This window comes from Muscardinus avellanarius (genome assembly GCF_963383645.1).
Source record: "Muscardinus avellanarius genome assembly, chromosome: 4".
NCBI classification, from domain to species: domain Eukaryota; kingdom Metazoa; phylum Chordata; class Mammalia; order Rodentia; family Gliridae; genus Muscardinus; species Muscardinus avellanarius.
In genome coordinates, this window is record NC_137789.1 from 78,603,045 (window position 1) to 78,626,709 (window position 23,665).

The 23,665-nt window shown below is 36.6% G+C and overlaps 1 protein-coding gene across 1 annotated transcript in view; it reads left to right on the plus strand.

Moving 5' to 3' along the window:
* Positions 1-23,665, plus strand: part of TOX (thymocyte selection associated high mobility group box) — a gene marked incomplete at both ends in the record, with an annotated part of 310,566 nt that overhangs the window by 239,341 nt on the left and 47,560 nt on the right. The window lies entirely within an intron of this gene.

A 23,665-nucleotide genomic window follows, 5' to 3' on the forward strand; every position in this document is an offset into this window, starting at 1 on the left:
AAAACTGAGGCATAAAATCTATTTGTGGTTGCCAACTGTGGCTAAATTAGAGCAGCACAGGTTAGTTCTTCTGACCCTTTCAGAACTTTCTCAAGAACATTTACCAGGCCTCCTGCTCTCTCTCTCTTTTTCTGGGTACATACAAAATCATCGAGGAATATCAGAAAAAATATCAAAGTTACTTAAGCAGAAGAATTTGGGTTTAAATTATTGAAAGCTGAGTGCAATAGCTCAAACCCATAATTCCAGAATTGGGGGGGGGGGGCTAAGACAGAAGGATCATAAGTTGAGGCCAGTCTCAGCAATTTAGTGAGTCCCTGTTTCAAAACAAAAAGTAAAAAAGGTTGGGGATATAGCTCAGAGGTAGAATGCCCCTGTGTTCAATCCCTAGTATGTATTTATGTGTTCTGTATGCATGTGTGTGGGTGTGGGTGTGTACTCAAATATATAGTGCCAGGAGAATGTACATCATAGCCTTTTAGCACATTATGCTCTACTTTTTCAAGTGCTTTGCTTTTCTAAGAGGGGCTATCCTAGATCCTTTCCTGAAAAAACAAATAATCCCTGAATTCAGAAAAATATCTTTGAGAAAGTTAAGGACAGCAGATGCAGAAAGTTAGCAAGATTTACCTTATCTTCGTACATTTCCCTCTGAATAAACAACCCATAGAATACTTGAATCCATGATATCTTTTAGTGGCTTGGAGTTTCTAAAGAAGAACAATTCTTGATTCCACAGAATCAGTAAAGTACATGCTTATTCACCATATTAAAACCACTACCTTGCCGGGCGTAGTGGTGCACGCTTGTAATCCCCGCGCTTGGGAGGCGGAGACAGGAGGATCTCGCAGGTTCAAAACCAGCACGTTGGCTTAAGAGACCCTGTTTCCAAATAAAAAAGTATAAAAAATGGGTCTGGGAGTGTAGCCTGGAAGTAGAAGGGTTTCCAGGATCCCCAGTACCACCAAAAGAAAAAAAAAAAAAAAAACCACTACCTCTGTGTTTACAAAAAAAAAGAAATTATCTGGGGAAAAATCTCCTTAGTTGGCTTACCATGTGTGATGCAGAATCAATGAAAGAAGTCATTGCGAGAAAGGCCTTGTACTTCATCCTGAACAGTAGCATGTGCTATTGGAAAGGCATTGTGAACTGTGGGTTGGACTAAAAAGCCTTCTGTCCCTCTCAAAACAAATGAAATGCAGAATTCTCCTTCTCAGCATTAAACATAGCCTTCAAGGTCAAAGAGATCAAACTTTTCACCATCTATAAAGTTCTCTAGTGATAACAAGAATTCCTAGCTTTTAGCATTGGATATCTTATATTTTTTATATCCTTTGTAACATTGTTTTCTGCCTCTAAAAGACTTTTATAGCATAGTATTGGTATTTTAAAATGGGTTTAAAATTAATTTTGCCTTCAATTTTCTTCACTGTCTAAAAAACAGCTACTGCGATTTTTAGACATCCTTCTTTGGGAATTCACTCCAATACAAATAGACTTTCCTCTCTCAAGAATAAATAGTGTATACATCTCATCTTGGCTCTGATTTTGTAATCTTGGCTCAGAAAACACTTGAAGTGGGCGAATCCAGAAGCCAGCATTACCTTAGTGCTCACAAAATCTTAGGAAGCCAAAATGTTCTTGGGAACACATATTCTTACCACCATCTACCTACACATACACTCAAAACATCCCTCACACCCTTCCTCTTCCAAAACAAAATAAAATTTCATCATATGGAAAAAACACTCTTGTACTCCTTTGGAAATTTTAAAATTACTATAGTTTTAATACCAAAGTTGTTTTTAAAAAAGCCCACAGGGTGGAGTGGGGAGGAGAGTAGGAAAGGAAAAACATGGATTGTCCAGTTAACATACTTCCAGCACTAAGAAATCTAAGAGAAGAGAATGTATGTCAGGACAGATGGATTAGGCCCCTTACAGGATGCTCACTAGGCAAAGGGAACACTCTGGAAGTTCACTTGTCTTCCTGATGATTAATGATAGGACCCAGCTTCCTGTCATGTATCGCCAACAATAGACCCTCATCTATCATGAAGAAAAAGGCTTCCTGAACATTCAGGTTGTATATTTTGTTCAGAAGGGACGAGTCTCTCTGGAAATCTCTGGTCTTTGCTCTTAAACAGGTGATGGAGGAGAAATATCCAATATTCATGGAATCTCTAACAACTAGACAGTTAAATAAAGTTGATCTTATGAGCAAAGGCCAAAGCAGTAAGATATTCTACTACATAACATCCATAGGTGTTTAGTAGTTTAGCACCTTTATCTTGGAAGATTCTATCAAATGCTAGAACCATGAACTCTGTGGAATGACAAAAATCCAATGCTAGTACCTTCAGCCACACTTGGGCTCATGCAGGTAAGATGTAGCATGCAGAAAACTTTATTCTACTTACAATTATTAGAATGTATGAAAAAGATCAGAAGAATTACTTAGTTAAGAAGGCAGTTATGCATATAAGTGCCCAGTTAATTTGGGAGTAAGACCAACACAATGTCTTAGTAGTTTCTCCATGTTTGCATGTCTGTGTGGTCTCTGTATCATAAACATCAGCCTTAAAATTATGTCTAGGAAAATTTCCTATTAGCTATTTTGCAATGAACAGTGAAAGAAACTAAATATTCCTTTTTAAAATTTTATTGGTGCATTATATTCATACATCATATTGGGGGAAAAAACTTGTGTGGACATACATGTACACATCACCCATTTAGCCCCTACCGAACTCCCACCTCATCCCCTCCCCATCCCTCCTTCCCTTGCTTGGCTTAAGTGGTTGACTTCCATATGTTTAAGTACATTGTGTGCTGTAGAGAATTTCCTTCTTACCCCCTCCCATCCCCTCATTTAGGTTGTCTTATTTGCTCCTCTATAGGATCTCCTTTTTCACCTAGAGTTCCTCCTATTATCCATTTCTTCTTAGCTTTCACATATTAGGGAAAGCACTTGATTTCTTATTTTTTGTGACTGACTAATCTCGCTTAGCATAATGTCCTCCAGTTCCATCCATTTCCCTGAAAATGATGTAATTGAGGTTTTTCTTAATGGCTGAGTAAAATTCCATTGTGTACATATCCCACAATTTCGTAATCCATTCTTAAAAGACAATCTGAAAGAAGATTTTTATGGATTCTTATATTTCAAAATCCTTTACAATATCATATTTCAATGAAGCAACAGGTTTTTAACATATCTTTATCCAGTCTTCCCAGAGTCAGTTTATATAGAAACAATCTTCTTTGCATGCATTCCGATTTAAATTATATTTAAATCAGTTTAAATACAATTTGATTTAATCAGTTTTAAATACCATTTGAATAAATATTAGCTTATTGCTCAGTTTTTCTTGTGGCACTATGGGTGGAACCCAGGAGCGTTACATCTGAGCTCCACTCTCAGCCCTGTTTTTATTCTTTATTTTTATTTTTATTTTTATTTTTATTTTTTCATGGTACTGGGGGTGGAACTCAGAGGCTTTCTACCTCCAGGCTATACTCCCAGACCTATTTTATATTTTATTTCGAAACAGGGTCTCACTAAGTTGCTGAGGGCCTAAGCTGAGGCTGGCTTCGAACCTGTACGATCCTCCTGTTTCAGCCTCCCAAGTGCAGCGATTACAAGTGTGAGCCACTGCGCCTGGCTTATTCTTTATTTTGAAAAGGGTCTCACTAAGTTGTGGAGGGCCTCGCTAAGTAGGTGAGGCTGGCCATGAACCATAATCCTCCTTTTTCAGCCTCCCAAGTACTGGGATTACAAGTGTGCACATCCATGCTTGGTTATTGTTCAACTTTTTTTTTTTTTTTTAGGGTCTAGGGATGAAACCCAGGGGCATTTGACCTCTGAGCTACACCCTCTGCCCTATTTTTTATTCTTTATTTTGAAATAGGGTCTCACTAAGTTGCAGAGGGCCTCACTAAGTAACTGAGGCTGTCCGTCAACCGCGATCCTCCAGTCTCAGCCTCCCAAATGCTGGGATTACAAGTGTGTGCCACCACACCTGGCTCACCTTTTAAAGACTAACACTGGGCCAGTTTCTTCCAAGTATATGTCATATTTTAGAAAAAAAATTACTTAAAAAAGTTTCAATCCAGGCATGGTGGCGTACACTTTTAATCCCAGTACTGGCGAGGCTGAGACAGTAGGGTCACAGGTTCATGGCCCACTTCAGCAACTTGTGAGGCCCTCCACAACTTGGTGAGACCCTGTTTCAAAATAAAGAATAAATTATGGCTGGGTGTAGCTCGGAGGTAGAATTCCCCCAGGCTTATTCCCCAGTACCAAACACACACACACACACACACACACACACACACACACACACACACACAAATGTTTTAAGGATACTACGTAGAGTTCCCAAATATTCATACATAATTTTCTCCTGTTTTTAGCATCTTACATCACTATGGTACATGTGTCACAATTAGTAAACCAATATAAATATATTGTTATTATCTAAAATCATACTTCATTTGGGTTATCATTGGCTTTTTCTTAATGTCTCTTTTTTGCCTCTGTCTCTCATCCAGGATACTATATTATACTTAGTAAATAGTAAACGTGTTTCATAAACTCCTCCAAGTTATGATAGTCATTCAGATTTTCCTTGATTTTGACACCTTGACAGTTTTGATAAGTTCTGGTCAGGTGTCTCATAGATGGTTCTCTCATTGGGATTAGTCTTAATGTTTTCATGATTAGACGGGGGCAATGTAACTTTGGGAGGAAGACTATAAAGGTAACTGGTCAATCTCATCACAGTGCATCAAAGTTCATATTATCAGTATGAATTATCACTGCTGATGTGGTACTCCCTCCCTCACATGGTGTCTGTCAGGTTTCTCCACTAAGTTACTCTTCTTTCATTTCTCCCTTTCTACACTCTGCTCTTTGGGAGACAGTCATTATGTGTAGCCCATACATAAGGAGTAAAGAGTCATGCTCTCAAGATCTCTGGTGATTTTGTTTGAAACACCCCCCCATGCCACTCCTGAATGGCATGGGACTGTAACTGTCTTCTGTGTTTCTGTTTAAAGGAGTTTTAATAAACTCCTTTAAATCTTCAACAACAACAACAACAAAGAAATGAAGATCTGGACACTGGGTGTGATCACTGCTGTGGGGTTCTTTTTGTCAAAGAGCTGTTGGCTAAAACAGTAAGGAGATATATGTATGAACACTGAGATAGATACACACACACACACACACATATAAATAAATAAATAAATAAATATATATATATATATATATATATACATGTGTACCTACATTGAGCTAAACATGTATTTATATAAATATTTGTCATCATTGAGTAAAGAAGTGTTTTTTTCTTTCTTTCCAATTTGTATAATCATCTATTCCTTTAATTGCATTAAGTGGGATATCCAGTACTATATTGAACAGCAGTAGTGAGAGAGGACATCTTGTCTTATTTCTGATCTTAGAGAGAAAGCATTCAGTTTCTCACCATTAAATATGATGTGAGTTGTAAGGTTTTGAAAATTTTTTTAATCTACTTGAGAAAGTTCCTAGTTGCTCAGAAATTTTTCTTATGAGTAGCTGTTGAATTTTTTACGTTTTTCTGCTCTATGATATAGTCATGTGCTTTTTGTTCTTTCGCCTACTGATGATATTGGATTGCACTGAAGATTTTCTAAAGTTGGACTACTCTTGTGTATCTACATTAAGTCCTACTTAGTTGTGGCATATAATTGTTTTATATGCTATTACACTTAATCTGTGAACATTTTACTGAGAAATTTATATTTATGTTCATGAGAGATACTAGGCTATGTTATTTTTTTTTTACTCTCTTGTATTTTTATATGGTTTTGACATTTGGGTAAGAACTCATAGTATGAGCTATAAAATATTTCATCTGCTTCTAATTTTGGAAGCTATTGTGGGAAATTGGTATCATTTTTTCCTTAAGTGTTTTTTTTTTTGGTTATTGCTAATTAATGATTCCATTTATTTAATAGGTATAAGATTATTTGAGCTATCTATTTCATTTCATGTAAAATTGGTGAGCACAGAGTTATCCATATATTCCTTTACTAACCTTTTTAATGTCCTTGAGAACAGCATTGATGACCCCCCCTTTTATTCCTGAAACTAGTAATTTCTGTTCTTTCTTTTTAAGGTTCTCAAAGAACCAGTTTGGGTTTTATAGATTTTTTTTCTCCTACTGTTTTTCTGTTGTTAGTTTCATTAAGCTCTCCTCTAATTTTTATCATTTAGTTTCTTCTGTTTGGCTTGATCTTTAAATTGCTCTTCTTGCTCTAGTTTTCTAAAGTGAAGCTTAAGTTCTTGACTTTAGACCGTTATTTAGTTCTAATGTATTCGATGCTATAAATTTACCTCTAAGCACTGGTTTTACTATGTTCTGCAAATTATATTATGTTGTGCTTTATTTTCAATTAGTTCCTTTTTAGTTATTAATATGTTAAGAAATTCTAAATAACTGATTTTTAAGTACATTAGGACAGTTTTGCCCTAAACTTTGAAATATCTTAAATGTCAAGAGTCATGGTTTAATTCTCACATTGGCCAATGAGCTTGTTCATGTTTAGTGATTAAAAATCCCTCATTTTTCTATCTCTATTAGTAAAGAAATCTTGGGTCCAGCGAGAGCTATAACTCTCTCATCCATCCACCTCACAAATGAGGCAGGTCACAGTGTCACATCAGATGACAGTTCTTCACCACGTGGACCAGCAAGCAGACCTGTACACAAGAGGCAGAATTCTCTGAGGTGCTCACGAAGCTTCGCCACTCAGCAGCTGCGCCTAGATCTCTTCTCAGAGATCAATCCTTCAGTGGCCAACTGAGTTTGCCCCTGAGAACTGAGCAGTAAAGCAAATAGATGAAAGACCCTACTCTAAGAATTTATATTTTGGCTAAGGGAGTCAAATAATCCAGAAACACAGGAACTTGAGTTCCTGTACCAGCCCCCTGGGCACCACACTGGAGTTTGTTAGAAATGAAGGGAACAGGACCTACTCTAGACATCTTGAATCAAAATAACATTTTAAGAGGAAACCTAGGAAATTCATGTGCATTCGCAAGTTTGAAGAACCCTAAATAATTGCAGATTATGAATATGTCATGAAAAAGAAAGCTAGGATGGAAAGAATGGATATTTTGAAGGCTTGGCAGAGAAAATCATCTAAGGAGACTGCCTTTGCGTAAGAGTGAAGTGGAGAGACCTGCTCACCTCCACTCTTCCTCTTTAGTTCCTCCTGCTCCAGCTCTCACATCTAGTCCAGCATCTGTCTGTGTCACACGTAGTCAGCAGCCAAGTAAAACTGGAAGGCAAAGAACATTAGCCCCCCCAAAAAACAAAAATCCTACCTCTCTGATTTATTTTTAATTTTTAAATACAAAACCATTAAAGTAAGTGTTTGTAGGTTTCTGCTGAAATGCCCATGGCTTATGAAAAGAGAAATAAAATATAATGCACATTTTCAAAAAGTTCTGACTTTTATCTTTTCCAAGAGCATGTATTTTTCTTCAGAAAATAAATTGCTACTGGAAAAATTCTATTAGCTTTTGTAGATGCAGGAAAAAAATGATCAAATGGTTTTGAAGTTAAAAACTACTGGGTAGAAATTATTTCTTGTTCCTTTATAATAGGCTCTAAACTTTAATAGTATGAATTTTTCTCCTTTCCTTCAGTTGATCAATGTAATTGAGAGTTTTCCCATTTATTGAATCTGTCATCTTGTGGTCATATAATTACGCTGGATATATTAAATATGTTTTAGACACAAAATTGTAAATAAAATTCAGAAGAACTGTGAAGTTATTTCCATATCATTAAACCACGTTTTACCCATGAGCAAAGTGCATTTTGCATAACTTGCAAAAAAAATCTTGCTTTGCAGTGGCACATATATTTAACATTTTAAAAAGCCATTCGATTTAACATTGGTATTTGGATTATTTTATGATCAGAAAATAAGGGGCAACAGAGTTATAAGCAGCAGTATATACATAGCCATTTAGTAAAATTCTAATTCTATTCCAAATAGCCATTCTGCCAATTAACAGTTTTTCAATAGGTAGGTTATAATTTTGGAAGAAAATGAACCTAAGTTAAATCACCCCATTGCATTCTTTAAGAAAAGGATAGGGAACATAAAACTTTGTGTCCTAAATTAAGTTCTTATAGAAAAGCAGTTTCTATCAGTTGATTTGTTGCAATTATGTGTTAGTAATAAACAATGCCACTACTTTTATTTCCAGGGCATTGAAATGTTTGGGATATACTAGTCTAATAAATATTCCAATCATAAAATAATTAATCCTCTTCAATGTCTGGAGCTCTGCTCCTGTTAGACTTTCTGTTGAGCCAGTGCTTGGCAGATATGTCAGCAAGCACACCTTCTCTACAGCAATCTCTGCACAGCCAAATACAAGAAGACTTTTCTCTATAACCAGGTATAAAAAGACTCTCAGCAAAGGAACTAAGTAGCTCTAGTAGTACAGTGCCTGGATTTACCTTCAAATAGGTTTTGGGCTTTATCTAAAGTGAAGTGGTTCTATTTCATCAATGCCACTATTATAATTTAGAAAAATAACAAAATAATAAATTGAATATTTTTCTAATTTTAAAATTCCACAGATAAATTAAATTTTCTATTAAGGATGCAACCAAATGTCTTACTAAGCTCAGTTATTTATTTATATTTCTACTCTTTTCTTTTTGACACATTGTACTATTAAGAACCAGAAAAATATTTAATCAGAAAGTTGTGTCTACTGAAGAAGGAGAAACTATGAATAAACAAATAAGGTGATGTAACTGAGGGGGATGAAAAGAGGGAAGAGGGAAATTTGCTAATGTACATGATGTACATTCACAAACATATCAAAGTCAATCACTAAGCCAAACATGAGAAGGAGGGAGGGGGAAGTGAACGAGGTAGAACTGGGGAAGGGTTAATTGATTGATGTGTGTATGTATGCCTCTATCATCTTGTACTCCATTAAGATGTATGACAACCATGCACCATTAAAAAAAATTTAAAAAGGAAAGTTGTCTCCACTGAGTAGTGTACAGTTAGTCCAGTCTGTTTTACATTTCATAGCCACAAAACTGCAAAATGATTTTTAAGAGGAGAATTTATGCTCTTGATATATGAAAATCAATATATATGAAAACTTATGTGATATGTATATAACGTATGTACATATATTTAACTTAGAATCAGGTGTTTTACTAGAATAAAAAAGTAGGCAAAGGCAGTCTAGAATGGTTTTCAACAAAAAACAATTAAGGACACTCTTCTTCCCAAGACTGTTTGGACATCTTCCTGAAATGATGACATTCAGATTATTGGCATGAATACTCAGCTGACTGTTGACTTGAGTTTTCCTTCTGGGATAGAATGGAATATATCAGAAATATAGCCAACATAGCTACTCATCTACTCTTTTGCCTGGACCTACTCTAGGCCATTCTAAAATCCCACAGTGGTGCAGAAATGGTGCCCATACATTACACTGTGTCTAAGGCCGGTGGCTCCCAAGGTCTCCCGCTCTACTGTGTTTCCTCAGTGAGCCCAGATGAAGAGATGGTACCTCATGATTAAATCTAAGGAGTTGTCTTCATCTAAAACTGGATATGGGTTTAAAGTTTTTGATACCATTTCTCATAAGCCCATGAGGCATCATCCATTTAGTCTCTGTGTGTGTGTGTGTGTGTGTGTGTGTGTGTGTGTGTGTGTGTGTGTGTGTGGTACTGGGGGTGAAACCCAGGGGCATTCTGTCTCCAAACTACATCCTCAGCCTGGTTTTTTTTAATTCTTTTTTTTTTTCTTATATTTTTGAAACAGGATCTCACTAAGTTGTGGAGGGCCTCACTAAGTAGCCGAGGCTGTGATCCTCCTATCTCACCTTCCCAAGTACTGGGATTACAAGCTTGTGCCAGCAGGCTAGTCTCTTATTATTAAAACAAAGAAAACATTGTTTTAAGTAAATGATGTCCACTCAACATTCCTTCCTCACAATGGATGTGGTCCCAGCTCTTTTGCATAATGAATCTATGAGTTTATTAGTAAGACTTGCATGTTCTCTGCTTTCTCCTGTAGAACCTTTTCTTTTCTTCTTTCCTATCGATAACCTATCTCACCAGTAAGTGGAGGTCACTGATTGACAAGGCAGGCCATAGAAGGAAAGGTTTTGATCAAATATTTCAAGAAAACATTCTATAAAAGCCTAATTTATGTAGCAGCATTTTTATCTGATATTATGAATATCCAGATAAACACGGTGACTGTTGCTATGCCCCTAGATATTTTTTAGAACCCAATAAAAAATCCTAGCTATTTTTGAAACATTAGGCCCTTCTTTAGGGACTGGAGAAATATTCCTTCTGCTAAGGTAGCATCAAATGTTAGTGTTTTTTTTGGGGGGTTGGGGCTTTTTTCAAAGCCAAAAAGTGGACTTTCTACTTCAGAATACCTTAAAACTACAGGTGAGGCTTCCAGCTGTCCTTAGCCAGAAATACATACACTTCATAATCGAATAACTAATTCCCAACTGGAAATCAAACTGTCAGATTCCTCTTAATCACATGTTTTAAAAATACAATTTGATTATATGTTGGATTTTTAAAGTTTTATCTTTAACTTGAAAATCATCCCTTACTCTTTACCCCCTAGATGGAAAGCCACATGATCATTTTATTTGTGTTCATTTATTTCACATTATCTTTGCTACATCATTACTTCTGTGAAAATATAAAAGATAAATTCTGGCTTTTCAACCCTTCACATGTGTTTAGTGCCAATTATAATGCTTTGAGTTAAGTTCCACTTCCATCCTTCAAATACCCTGCTATGCTAAAATGCATTCTTAATTCTAAGTAATATTCACTGCAATTCAGAGACTCCACCTTGCTGCAGTATTCGCTGCAATTCTATAGTGCTTTATTTTGGGTCATAACAGTTAATCCCCTTTGACTAGTTTTGTGTTATGTTTGTCTGCCTCTCAGGGCCTTGAGTATGGGAGCAGTCTTATCTGTATTATTCCTGAGGCCTTTCCTAGTTCCAGGAACTGAGTAAGTGTTCAGTTAAAAACTAAATAAATTGATTTTTCTACCCAAGGAATAAAGCTATTAAGCTCAGTCATCCTAGGTTCTACCTGCATCTTTGCTGAGCAAGCCCTTCCAATCATATTTGTTAGAAGAACATCTAAGAACAGGAGATCAGATTCCAATTAATAGTATAGATGTCATGGCTATGATACAGGCTTTGAAGGTCAGACATCCTGTGACAAATTCAGTTGACTCACCTACTGAATACTTAAGAACAGTCTGGTCCCTCATGGGTACAGGGATGTGATGAGTGGGATGGTCCAACATGGTTATTGTGCGTGCCTAATACAGCAGTATATGTAAACTTCTTAGCACTGTGCTTGATACATAAGGTAAGATAGGTAAGTATTAGATTGGGGAAGATGGTACTGAGGGTTGACCCAGGCATTTTACCTCTGAGTTACCCCTTCAGGTATATATATATAATAAAATGTTATTATATATATATATTTTTTTTTGAAACAGGGTCTTACTAAGTTACTGAGGCTGACCTCCCCATCCTCCTAGACCACACCTAGCAAAAAATGTATTTTTTTTTTACTGAGAATTGAACTCAGGGGCTTTCTGAGCTATACCCCCAGCCCTTTTTAATTTTTATTTTGAAGCAAGGTCTCCTTAAATTGCTGAGGCTGGCCTTGAACCTGCAATCCTCCTGTCTCAATCTCCCATGCACCGAGACTTAAAGCATGTGCTAACACACCAAGGTACTTCTGAATTTTTAAAGTGGTGTTGGGGCTCAAACCTATGGATGACCTTGGACATATTAAATAAGCACCATTGAGCTATATTCCCCACTCCTAGGTATTACTAATAAAAGACTTTAAAACCATGATTACCAGGGGCTACGAATGAGCAGCTGAGAAAACTGATCTGCAGACAGTTCATCTGTGCAATAGGTAGACACCAGATTAAACCAGTTGTGCTAAGTGTAGTATGCTGGAGAAATAGACTTAAAATGTGAAAGGTATATTTGCCTTTTTTTTTTTTTTTTTTTTTTGGTGGTACTGGGAGGTGGAACCCAGGGGCTTTCTACCTCCGGGCTATACTCCGAGACCTATTTTATATTTTATTTGGAAACAAGGTCTCACTAAGTTGCTGAGAGTCTCACTAAGTAGCTGAGGCTGGCTTCGAACCTGTGCGATCCTCCTGTCTCATCCTCCCAAGCACGGAGATTACAAGTGTGTGCCACCACGCCTGCGATATTTGTCATTTTTTAATAATTGATCCCAAGTTTATTTTATGCCTTCTGCCACACAGGATTGTCATCATATCGAATTAAGATTTATTTAACCCTTTAGACCATAATTAGTTAATTTCAATGTATTTGCTAAGTGTTAACTTTCAAGTGATGGGTAATTCAAATTATTAACATTAATGTTTCTAAGTTAGCCATTAATAAACCTAATTATTGGATGAGAGGATCTGTGTTGGTGGACATGGAAAGCTCCAAAAAGAGGAGATAGTTGTGCAAATTAAAATTAGGATATGTAGCTCATATATTCTAAATGAACATGGTGCCTCTGTAATCATAATTTTATTATCACCAAGTTACAGGATAGAGTTTTAATTATGACCTTTATATCAGTAGAAGCCATGTATTTAGGATTAAAAACCAACTGCTTTAACTAGTCTTGTTAAAGACTATGGCTTGATACATTCTGGGCTCCAACTTTTATAAAAACCAGAGAATACTCTAATAACACTTTTCTAATTTCATGGTTCACTGCACAGTCAGTAAAGATTTAAATAATTCAGAAAGAAAGCCTATTCTCTTTTCTTTATTAGAAGTTTGAGTCAGGCAAATTCTTTGACATTTAATAGGTTTTTAACCCTTTTAATAACTTTTTATAATGAAATTTATTGGCAGTTGTTTTAAAGAAAGGGTTATTATATTAGCATGAATAGCAGTAAGTAGTTTTTATGATTAGTTTTGAGACCTTGACCTTATATGACTCAAAGTGTATAAAACATAAATGAGTAAGTAATGTTAATATTAACAAAATTAGGTATACCCAGAAATATAGAGACTGTATATAACTACATTCATCCCATTATCTAACAGGCTATAAAATGTTGGCAGACAAATATTTGAAGCTTTTAATTGTTTTAAAGGAGCTTAAGGTCACTTACAAAGTCTGACACTTTAAAGAAACAGAAAGACATTGTAATTTTCCAAGACAGATTTTCCCAAGTTATTAATGCCATGCTCAATAGGACAGGATTTCTAGCCTTTGTTCTATCTTGGTTCATGCTATTTTAATGTTTTATAATATATTATTAAAAAGGTTATTTCCATAATAAAATACTAACTTAAAATTGAACTTTCATTTAAGTCTCCAATAAGTTGGGACCATGCAAAGTATATTCTGTGTAGGGAAGCTGCCTGGTACATGCAGAAGAGACAGTTTTAATTTTACTCCTTGAGATGTACTTTAAAGCTGAATGTCATGTGTATCTAATAATTTAAGAGCCTCCAAATTAGCTTGAATATTACTATTCTGCACTGATGTGAAGAAGTCAATATTCTACTTGACATCTCCATTTTTACCAGCATCCCATTAACATTCCAAAGGAAAGTAGGAACAAGCAAGTTAAATTCTCAGGCTTAAATTTAGTATGAAGAACCATTTGAGCTGACTCATGCTCCTAAAAATATCCAGAGAAAGACAGTGCTGGTAGGTAAACCTCAACTCCCACAGGGTGTGTCTCTGAGGACTTCCCAATTCTCTTATCACCTGCCTTTCCAGTACATTTCTTGTTGTTATTGTTTCAGGGCACATGATCCTTTATAAATACTGTGAAAATAAGGGGCATTATTCAGTCTCTTCTCCGGGAACATCAAAGCGCAGAAGATGAGAACTAACTTTAGCATGTTTGAATACACTTGTAATATAAGATGATAGCCTCTTGTGAGCAAAACACTGCCTGTGCTTTGAAGTAGAGATGCAAGTCATGATCTCTACAAATAAATGACTTCATTGACTCTAATCACAGATAAACCCAGAACAGATTCATAGACTCCTATTGCCAAAGGTGTACAATACTGTAAGAACTATGCTAATTCAGACCTTTGAGAAATTAGAAGGTGGACCACATCTTCCTCAATCCCTTTTAGACTGTTTTCCCTGACTGTGCCCCCGCCCCTCCTTGTGTGGCCATTAGTACTACGAGAGATGTTCTTTATTTATTAAAAGTAACTTCCCTTTTGCCCATTCAACTTCCCTCTTTCCCATTCATGTTTCTCTTATTTGTACTAGGCAGAGGAACTCTTTTTTTTTCTTTTCTTTTAACAATTTTTATTGAACATAAATAATATACATTTAAACTATATTTGGTGCCCTCTCCCCCGCCCCCATTTTCCCTTCCCCCTCCCACCAATGGTTGTCCAGGTTAACCATGTCATATTCATAATTTTACGCATATTCAGATGTAGACCCTCATTAATCAAGATCAGCCTTCCTTCTCTCCTATCTTTCCATTCAAACTTTGCTGATATTTCCCCTCCATTATCTGGAGTCCCATTGGTATCCTCTGTGTTTCCTAGTTTGGGCATATTAGAGGAAACATGTGTACCTTCTCCTTCTGGGCTTGGCTGATCTCACTTAACTTAATGTTCTCCAGGGCTTAGAGGAACTCTTTTAAAGTCCCACTGAAGCACAGGGTCTCCAGCTTGGTAATATTGGCATTGATAATTTAAAAATCAGGGCAGGACAAAACAGCATTGGCATGAAGCAGTTAGAGATGGAGCACCTGAACCACAAGTAAAAATAGAGTAACATGGTTGATAAAAAATTAAGCTAGGAGTGGTGGTGCACACTTGAAGCCTCGGTATTTGGGAAGCATCAAAGACGTCTTTATGACTATGTGGTTGAAGGGCATCGCCATCCCCCGTAGCCTTCTGAGCATAGTATAATACTGGGAGTTATTTTGTGTGCAGGATTTATGGGAAAGAACAACATACTATGAGCCGGAAGACCTTTTATGTATTAAAATGTTTTTGAACCTTGTATCTACCAGTTAGCCTATTAGCCTTTATCAGGGAGCTGTAAAACCCAGGTTAGAAGTTCAGTCTTTATCGAGGCTGTTTACACTTTCATGGTGCAGCCCTCCGCTCTCTGACCATACGCTGCCCATTTGCCCCAGGGAGGGTCCCCACAGATGCAAGCCATTGTCTGGCAGAATGCTGGGTCACAGTTGTGTCTGCAGCCCCCATGAACCTGTCATGGAAAGCGACTCAAGGATGATAGCAAAAGAGAAAACATCAGCATGAGCTGCAACCACAGAAATAAGCTTGTTTTTGAGAAAACACTACCATAGTCCTTATCCAGTTAATCTTCATGATAGTACTTTAAAACAGAGTTAAAGCCAATGGAGTTTTCCCCTATTTGTCTTTTTAAAAAAGCTTAACACTACCAAACAAATGGCACAATACATTTATTATATCGCCTGTTTCCCCTACTAGAAACTGAGCTGCAAAGGGCATAGATTTTGGCTTGCTTGGCCACTGCTGTGTGTCTGATACCTGATACTTAGGACACTGCCTGCACATAAGCATTCAGTAAATATCTGTTGCTGAAAGATTATCTCCATTCTTTAAAGATGGAAAAGGAAGGTTAGATAATTTATAGTAAAACATCTCATTGGAAACAAAGGTAGCCTGATGGTATGAGTATGGTTCTTTTTACTGGAATGTGCCTCCTCCTATCTAAAAAAAAAAAAAAAAAGCAAGAGAAGGTAATCAATTAAAATGGAGTAACATGGTTGATTAAAAAAAAAAAAGCTAAGCTGGGAAGGGTGGTGCACACTTGAAACTCAGTACTTGGTGGACTAAGACAATAGGATCACAGATTCAAGGCCAGCCTCAGCAATATAAAAAGACCCCTCAGCAACTAAGTGAGACTTTGTTTCATAATAAAAAATAAAATAGGGCTGGAGATATACCTCAGGGTTAGGCTCTAGATTCACTCTAGATTCAACCTTCAGTACCAAAGAAACAGCAATTTTGTCATGGGAAACTTGTTGTTTAGAATTTTGTTACTTAGTTTCCAAATATTTGAAAAGTCTCAGAGATCTTTCTCTTATTGATTTCAAGTTTAGTTTCATTATGGTCCAACAATATACTTTTTTTTTTTTTTTTTTTTTTGCGGGTCTGGGAATGGAACCCAGGGGCATTTGACTGCCGAGCTACACCCCCTGCCCTGTTTTTTATTCTTTATTTTGAAACCGGGTCTCACTGAGTTGCAGAGGGCCTCACTAAGTAGCTGAGGCTGTCCGCGAACAGCAATCCTCCAGATCTCAGCCTCCCGAATGCTGGGATTACAAGCATGCGCCACCATGCCCGGCAGTCCAACAATATACTTTAAATGGTTTGATTCCTTTCAAATTTTTGATATTTATTTTATGGCCCATAATACAGTTTATGTTGGTAAATATTCCATGTGTACTTGGAATGAATGAGTATTCTGTTTGGGTGGAATAATGTGTTAATTTGGTCAGGTTGGTTAGTATTATGTAAATATTCTATATCCTTACTGATTTTTGTCTACTATTATTTCTATTTTATATATGTATGTGTATGTATGTATATATATATATATATATATATATATATATATATATATATTGTGTGTGTGTGTGTGTGTTTGTGTGTGTGTGTCACGAGGATGGAACCCAGGGGCATTCTACCTCCAAGCTACACCCCTAGCCCTATTTTTTTATTCTTTATTTTGAAACAAGGTCTCACTAAGTTGCAGAAGGTCTCAACAAGTAGCTGAGGCTGTCCACAAACCGCAATCCTGCTGTCTCAGCCTAACCAAGTGCTGGGATTGCAAGCCTGTGCCACCAGACCCTGCTATTTCTATTAATTTTTGATAAAAGGATGTTAAAACCTCACAAAAATGGAAATACAGAGTTGAAATCAAGTTATTCTAACCTAAAATGTTGGAGGTAAAAGTCAATTTTTATTAAAATGCCCCAGTTCTTTTGAACCACTTTTGGCTTAACCTTTAAAACTATTGCATGTCCTGTGCATAGGTATTTTTCCAGATTTTTTCTTTTGACACTAATTATCAATATTCAATATCAAAAGTCTAATAGCAAAAATGTTAAATTTTACTTAAAGTTCACATTTCTAGATAATAAATACATCACACAAGGGTATCACATAATGATGATTTATTTAATTTGTTTGGACGACAAATAATTAAGCTCTCTCTTGGAAATGCATTTAGGAAAATAATAAAATGTGATTATTAAATTTCCCCACACATTTGTTCTGGTGTATACATTTACATATTAATTGAATTCCCAGCAAAAATATGTAATCAAATTGGGGGTTTAAATAATATCAACATTTAGATTCTTCTCATAGACTCTTGGAGTGAATTATTCCTAAGAAAAAAAATGAATCTGCTCTGTCTTTCTGCCATAATTAATCATATAAGGAGACATGAACGACCCAGAGCAAGGCTCAGAAGTTGTTCTTCACATGCTAACATCAGTATATATTTGGTAGTATATTTAAAAAGAAACCAGAGCAAGCGCTTGTCACAGCCAAAGCCAGCAGGGTGTCCTTGTCGCCAGGGCAAAAGCACAGGACAGCCAAGGGTGTCAAATGCCAACACACAGGGGTAAGCATGAGGGCCGCAGAGTCTTCGTGTTCTCCTGCTCCTGCTGCATCTGGCAAACTTCCAGGCATCGCCTGTGTAGACCAAAGAATGCAACAGCTGGCGATCCACATTAGCAAATAAGGCCTCAGGGCTACCCCAGTTCCAGCACTCTGTTCACCAACTGCTATTCACTCAAACAGCTGGATCAGAGCAGAACGAGCCAAGACACCGTTAGAGTTTTATGTGTACAACTGTTTTGATATAGATTGTCTGCTAGAGGCAGAGATAATGATAGCTTTCAAGGCCTGCGTGTCGGACTGGAAAGGATGCTGATATCCAAAGGAAGGGTGCAGACGTGAAGACTGTGAAACATACAGCTTAAAATACCAACAGGCAGGCCTGCGGTTGTTCTGATGCCATTCACAGGTGGAATTTCACAGGAGTTAGTCACTAATACAACTAACGTTATTGCAAAGACTTGAAGGGGGGCAAGGGAATATTCCAGTTACACCAAAATGATCTCATTTTTTAAATGATGATCCAAGATGAGCAATATGGGTATTTTTTTTTCTGCTTTTCAGGGAAAATAAGTGAAAACATACTGAAATATTTATCACCTACTGTGTCTGAAGTTTGTCACTTGAGCTCCATGTTCAAGCTGGCACTCTTAAGCCACAGGTAATCAGACTAGGGGAAAGGGGAATAGGGAATTACCGTTAAGTTTAGGATTACAAGACCCATCACGAGGAACAGTATGATATCTGCTTTGGTTTCCTAGTTGATTTTAATGGAATCTTTGTTTTCCATTAATTGGGGAGAGGTTTTAAAGGAACCCACTCAAATCTCCTCTTCATCAATATAATCCACCTCCATTATTTTAATTGACATTTTTTACTCCCCTAAGTATATAATAGTATTGGACCTCAAGAGTAAATTGGAAAATTTATGGAAACAGATCTGGTTTCCAAAAAAAGTGAAATCTAGCACCCATTTTCAAATGGACTGAATTTTCCAAATAGAGATGTTAAGACCTACTCAAAATTAAAATGTCAATTATGTGCAGGCTTTTTAACCAAGACAAATTAAAATTCACTTGGCTTGAAAATAAACAAAATGAGAAATACACACATTAGAAATTACCTTTAACAGCCAGGTGTGGTAGTGCATGTTTGTATTCTCAGTACTTGGAAGGCTGAGATAGGAGTAACACAAATTCACAGCCAGGCTCAGCTACTTAGTGAGGACCTCTGCAACTTAGTGATGCCCTGTTGCAAAAATAAAAGAATAAGAGAAATAGGGCTAGGGATGTAGCTTGGGTGTAGACTGTCCCTGGGTTCAATCTCTAGTACTGAGAAAGAAAGAGAAAGAAAGAAAGAAAGAAAGAAAGAAAGAAAGAAAGAAAGAAAGAAAGAAAGAAAGAAAGAAAGGAAGGAAGGAAGGAAGGAAAGACATTACCTTTGACTAATTTGAGTCTTAGAATTTAGCAAATAGTATTCCAAACAAATCAAGGATTTGTACTATTTCTATAAAGCCTGCATCATCAATCACAAATATCCCTGGCTAAAGTTTCTCTTCATTGTAACTCAATTTACACCTGTTGACTATGTACTATGTGCCAAAAACTTTGCTAGATTCAAGAGTTACAATGGCTAAGAAGATAGAGTCTATCCCTATTTTTGTGTTTATAATCTGTTAGAGTACATAATTTAAGACTATACTCAGCTGCATATATGAGTAAACACCAATGACAGTGAGTTTTCAAAGCCAATCACATTAAAGACTCCCATATAAGTATATTGTCAAGGCTCCATGATAATCAGATCCTTAAGCCCTTTCCTTCTTCCTCCTGTTCCTCCAACATCTTAGAAAGCTCCCTCTTGATCTAAGATATTTCCCCAATCATTGCCCTACATTTCTGCCAGCAGAAACAAAAAAAAAAAGGAAGGAAAAGACTTCTTAAATGGAGACTTCTTGGAAATAGCATATATTTCGTGGTGATATGGCCATATATAGCTGCAAGGGAGGCAGGCATGCCCTCCCCTGCTCACTGCTTGGCCAGACAACTAATGCAGTAGGACACACAAAAGGATAATGTGTATCAGAGAATATAGCTCAAGATTTTTCCTATGAACAAAAACAGACAAATATTTTCATCTTATGACTAATGCTAGTTGATGTTTATTTTTAAAAAAAGAGAAAAATCTTAAACTGGTAGTCACTTTACACTGATAGTATACATTCCTTCGGTTATATACTGTCATAACACTTTTTTGTATTGAGGCTCTAACCTAGAGGTGTTCTACCTCTAAGCTAATCCCCCACCTTTTATTATTTTTTATTTTTTGTTTTATTTTTTAAAACAGGGTCTTGCTAGGCTGTTAAAAGTGTCACTAAATTTCTGGTCTTGAACCTGTAATCCTCCTGTCTCTGCCTCCCAAATACTTGGATTACAGGTGTATACCACCATGTTCTGTACAGCACATAGTTTTTTAATGTTTGGAATTCCATTTAAGTAAGAAGAGATCTTCTAAGGGACTGAAAAATGCCTTAGTTATCAACTAATCAGGACAATGATTATCTAAAAAGTACATTCATATTAGACTGAAAATTTTAAAATTGGTGTCCCATAACAATAATACAAAACAAATGTTTCAGCAGTTTAGAATAAGATGGTCCTTAGAAGCTGGACATGGTGGTGCATGACTGTAATTTCAGTACTTGGGAGGCTAAGACAGGAGGATCATAGTTTTGAAGCTAGTCTTTAGAAACTTAATGAGACCTTGTTTTGAAATAAAAACATAAAAAGGGTCTGAAAATGTAGCTCAGAGATAAAACACCCCTGGATTAAATTCCCAGCACCATAAAAAACAAGAGGAAAAGAAAAAGAACTTGCATGGTGATACACTGACTTGTGATCTCAACCTTAAGCATCATCAGAGTTATGTCAAAATGGTAGTGGCACCATAAAAAGCACATATATGCAAAATAAGCATCTTTCAGTTCAACTTCAAAATTTTTAGGCAGAGCTATCTTCTGAGATCATTTAATCTTTCTCCTCCTCAACAGGCTTGTGCAAAACAGCCACTTACATGACTGAGTCAAAGGGAAATCATAAGGCTCTGAAGAACTTAGTATATATATACCCTTCTTTAAAAAATTTAAGACAGTTAATGCTCAGAAAATGGGTTTTGAGTGATGAAACACAGCATGATAAAGGGTGAGAAACATGGGCAAAGAATAGCAACTAATTAAATTTGGCTATACAATAGCATGCATGAAGGGCAGTTAGAAGGAATAGTTTTATTCTGAACCTTTAATGTCATGCTAAAGAGTTTTGATTTAATTTTGTAGGCAGATATCATTGGAAAGTTTTTAAGCCCATGGCTCATTAAGATTAATTTTTAACACTCTTCAGGGTAGATGTGAACATCTTGTTTTTAGTTATGCAAGTATCAGGAGAGATAATGAACCAAAATAGGTGAACTGGGTAGAGGAGTTGAAGGAATGGTGAGTGGAAAGGAGTGATACTTTAAAGTAAACACCCACAGAACACACAAGAGTTTAGTAGAAAAGGAAAGAATCAAAAAATGACTAGGGTACCTGTCAGAGGTGACAAGAAAGCTGAGTGTATCACTAACAGAATTTGGCCATATGGAGGAAAATAGGCTTGAGAATGAAAACTGTTCATCTCTCCAGTAGGAGTGTTGTCTGAGTAGATGTCTAGCATGTGCTTGCAGAATCAACCCTGTAGTGTGGGTCAGAACTGTACATTTTCTTTTAGAGCATTCTCCATTCATAAATCCATGGGGAGCTTGGCACAGTGGTGCTTGCCAGTAATCCCAGTATTTGAGAGGTTGAAACAGGAGGATAGAAGGTTTGAGGCCCACCTCAGCAACTTATCAAGACCTATTTATAAAGTAAAAAGAGCTGGAGGTGTGGCTCAGAGACAGAACATCTCTGGGTTCAACTCCTAGTATAAAAATAAGTAAATAGATATTCATGGTGAATCTTGGCTGGGCAAAAGAAAGGTACTCAGAAGAGAATTTTAGGAAACCCTGTAGGGGTGGAAGTTGTAAAAAAAAAAAAGAGAGAGAGAGAGAGAGAAGTTAGTGAAGGATTCAAAGAAAATTAGAGAACAACTCTCGCAACTAAACATGACCAAAATAAGCTATTCACAATATATGTAAAATATCAAGAGGAAGAGGAAATAAGACCTTGCTAGTTCAAATTTTATATTTGACATTAAGGATCTGTAGCCAAAACATTTCTAGAAGGAAACCAGTAATCAAAACATTTGCTTACCTACATGGACTAATTATTCTTACTTTCACTAATCAGACTCCAGTTTAATTTTCCCCATATTTAACATTAGGCAGTGGTTAATACTGAGCTGCCTCCCACAAAAACAAGTTGAAATCAAAATACTCCTCCCAGCTTGGAAATCCCACCATGAGCGTGAAGATCCAGTTGTTTGCAGGTGGATCTGAGGACTAAAAAGGTGGCGACACTCTCATTCAGCTCACCACCCTCCATAGAGGGTGAGAGCTGCTGTCTGCCTAACCTAACGGCATCAATGATGTGATATTTTGAACTCTCAGCTAAGTCTGCCAACGAGGCCCCTGGTGAACACCCCACCACCTTTACCCAAATCAGCTTCTTACTCTTCCGTGGCCATGCTCACCTCATCACTGTGAAGGGCACCGCTTGCAGGGTATCTGAAAGCTATGTCATAAGATCAAATTGGAGCAGTTACTTGAACATCCAAGAAAAAATAAAGAATCACTTAGTAAAAGTCGGTGGAAGCAATAAAAATGGGCCAGGAAAAAAAATTATCAATTTGGGTAGACAACATCAGAAAAAGAGTTTTAAATTATCTTTAATTGACTATACCCCTCTCTAGGGAATATGTAAATTGCTGATTTAGCTGCTTTACACAGTGAGAAGAATCAGAAGTTGAAACTGGGAAGTGCAGATTTAACTCTAATTCTGGTTTGGTGAAACTCATTTAACCTCTCAATGTTTTACTCATTTATTCATTTATTTATATCTTTTCAATAAACATTCAACAGTTTTGTACTATGCCCCCTACCCACGGGGTTCCTCTTCCCTAGACTGAACCTCCTTAAGAGTTATAGCTCTAACATGCCTCATTAGATAGTAATATCCAATGCTGGATGGGGACTCCATGAAAAGGAGAATTTTGAGATACTTTTGTAGGCTAAGAGGAACTCTTTTTGGGTTAAAAATTATTCTCCAAGTCCCCAAGAATGGAAAAACTGAGCTGTGTCTATAAGCACCGTGAAATGTTTCCCATTATTTTAAGTTTTAAAATGTGGAGAAACGTTAAGTGAAATCCGCCGTCCTCCTCTTACACAACGCATTTGACCTCTAGATAACGTTAAGTGCCTCATCCTCCAATGCTTTTAATTCTAATCCTTGCCGAGACGAAATTCATTGCTTGAATTACAAGAGTGAGTCTCATTAAGGCTAAAAAGCAGTGACCCAGATAGCATAATGGATTAATTCAGTGACCTTGCAATTTTAGAGCTTTACTTTCAAATCTGACTGTTCAGTCAAATCATTTCAATAGTCAATTAATCAATTGGTTAAAACCAGCCAGTAGGCATTCTAAGTTGGTAGTTAGGAGGAGATCATTTTGGCTAGTGCTATCTTATAAAGAATTAAACTGAGAACAATAGTATGCTTATTAACTCTCAAAGCCTTTCTTAAGTAATCAGAATTTTTTTAAAGTTTAATGAATTTTTGTGATGCTGTAATCATTAACAATTGTATAGTTAATAAGTGCCAACATTTTGAAACTTAAGTCATATAAAGTTATGATATAAGATATAAATGTACATTCTAATGTTCTACATCATTAGTACAAAATGTTTGTACATATATTAAATCAGTCTTGAGTCATGAAATGTGA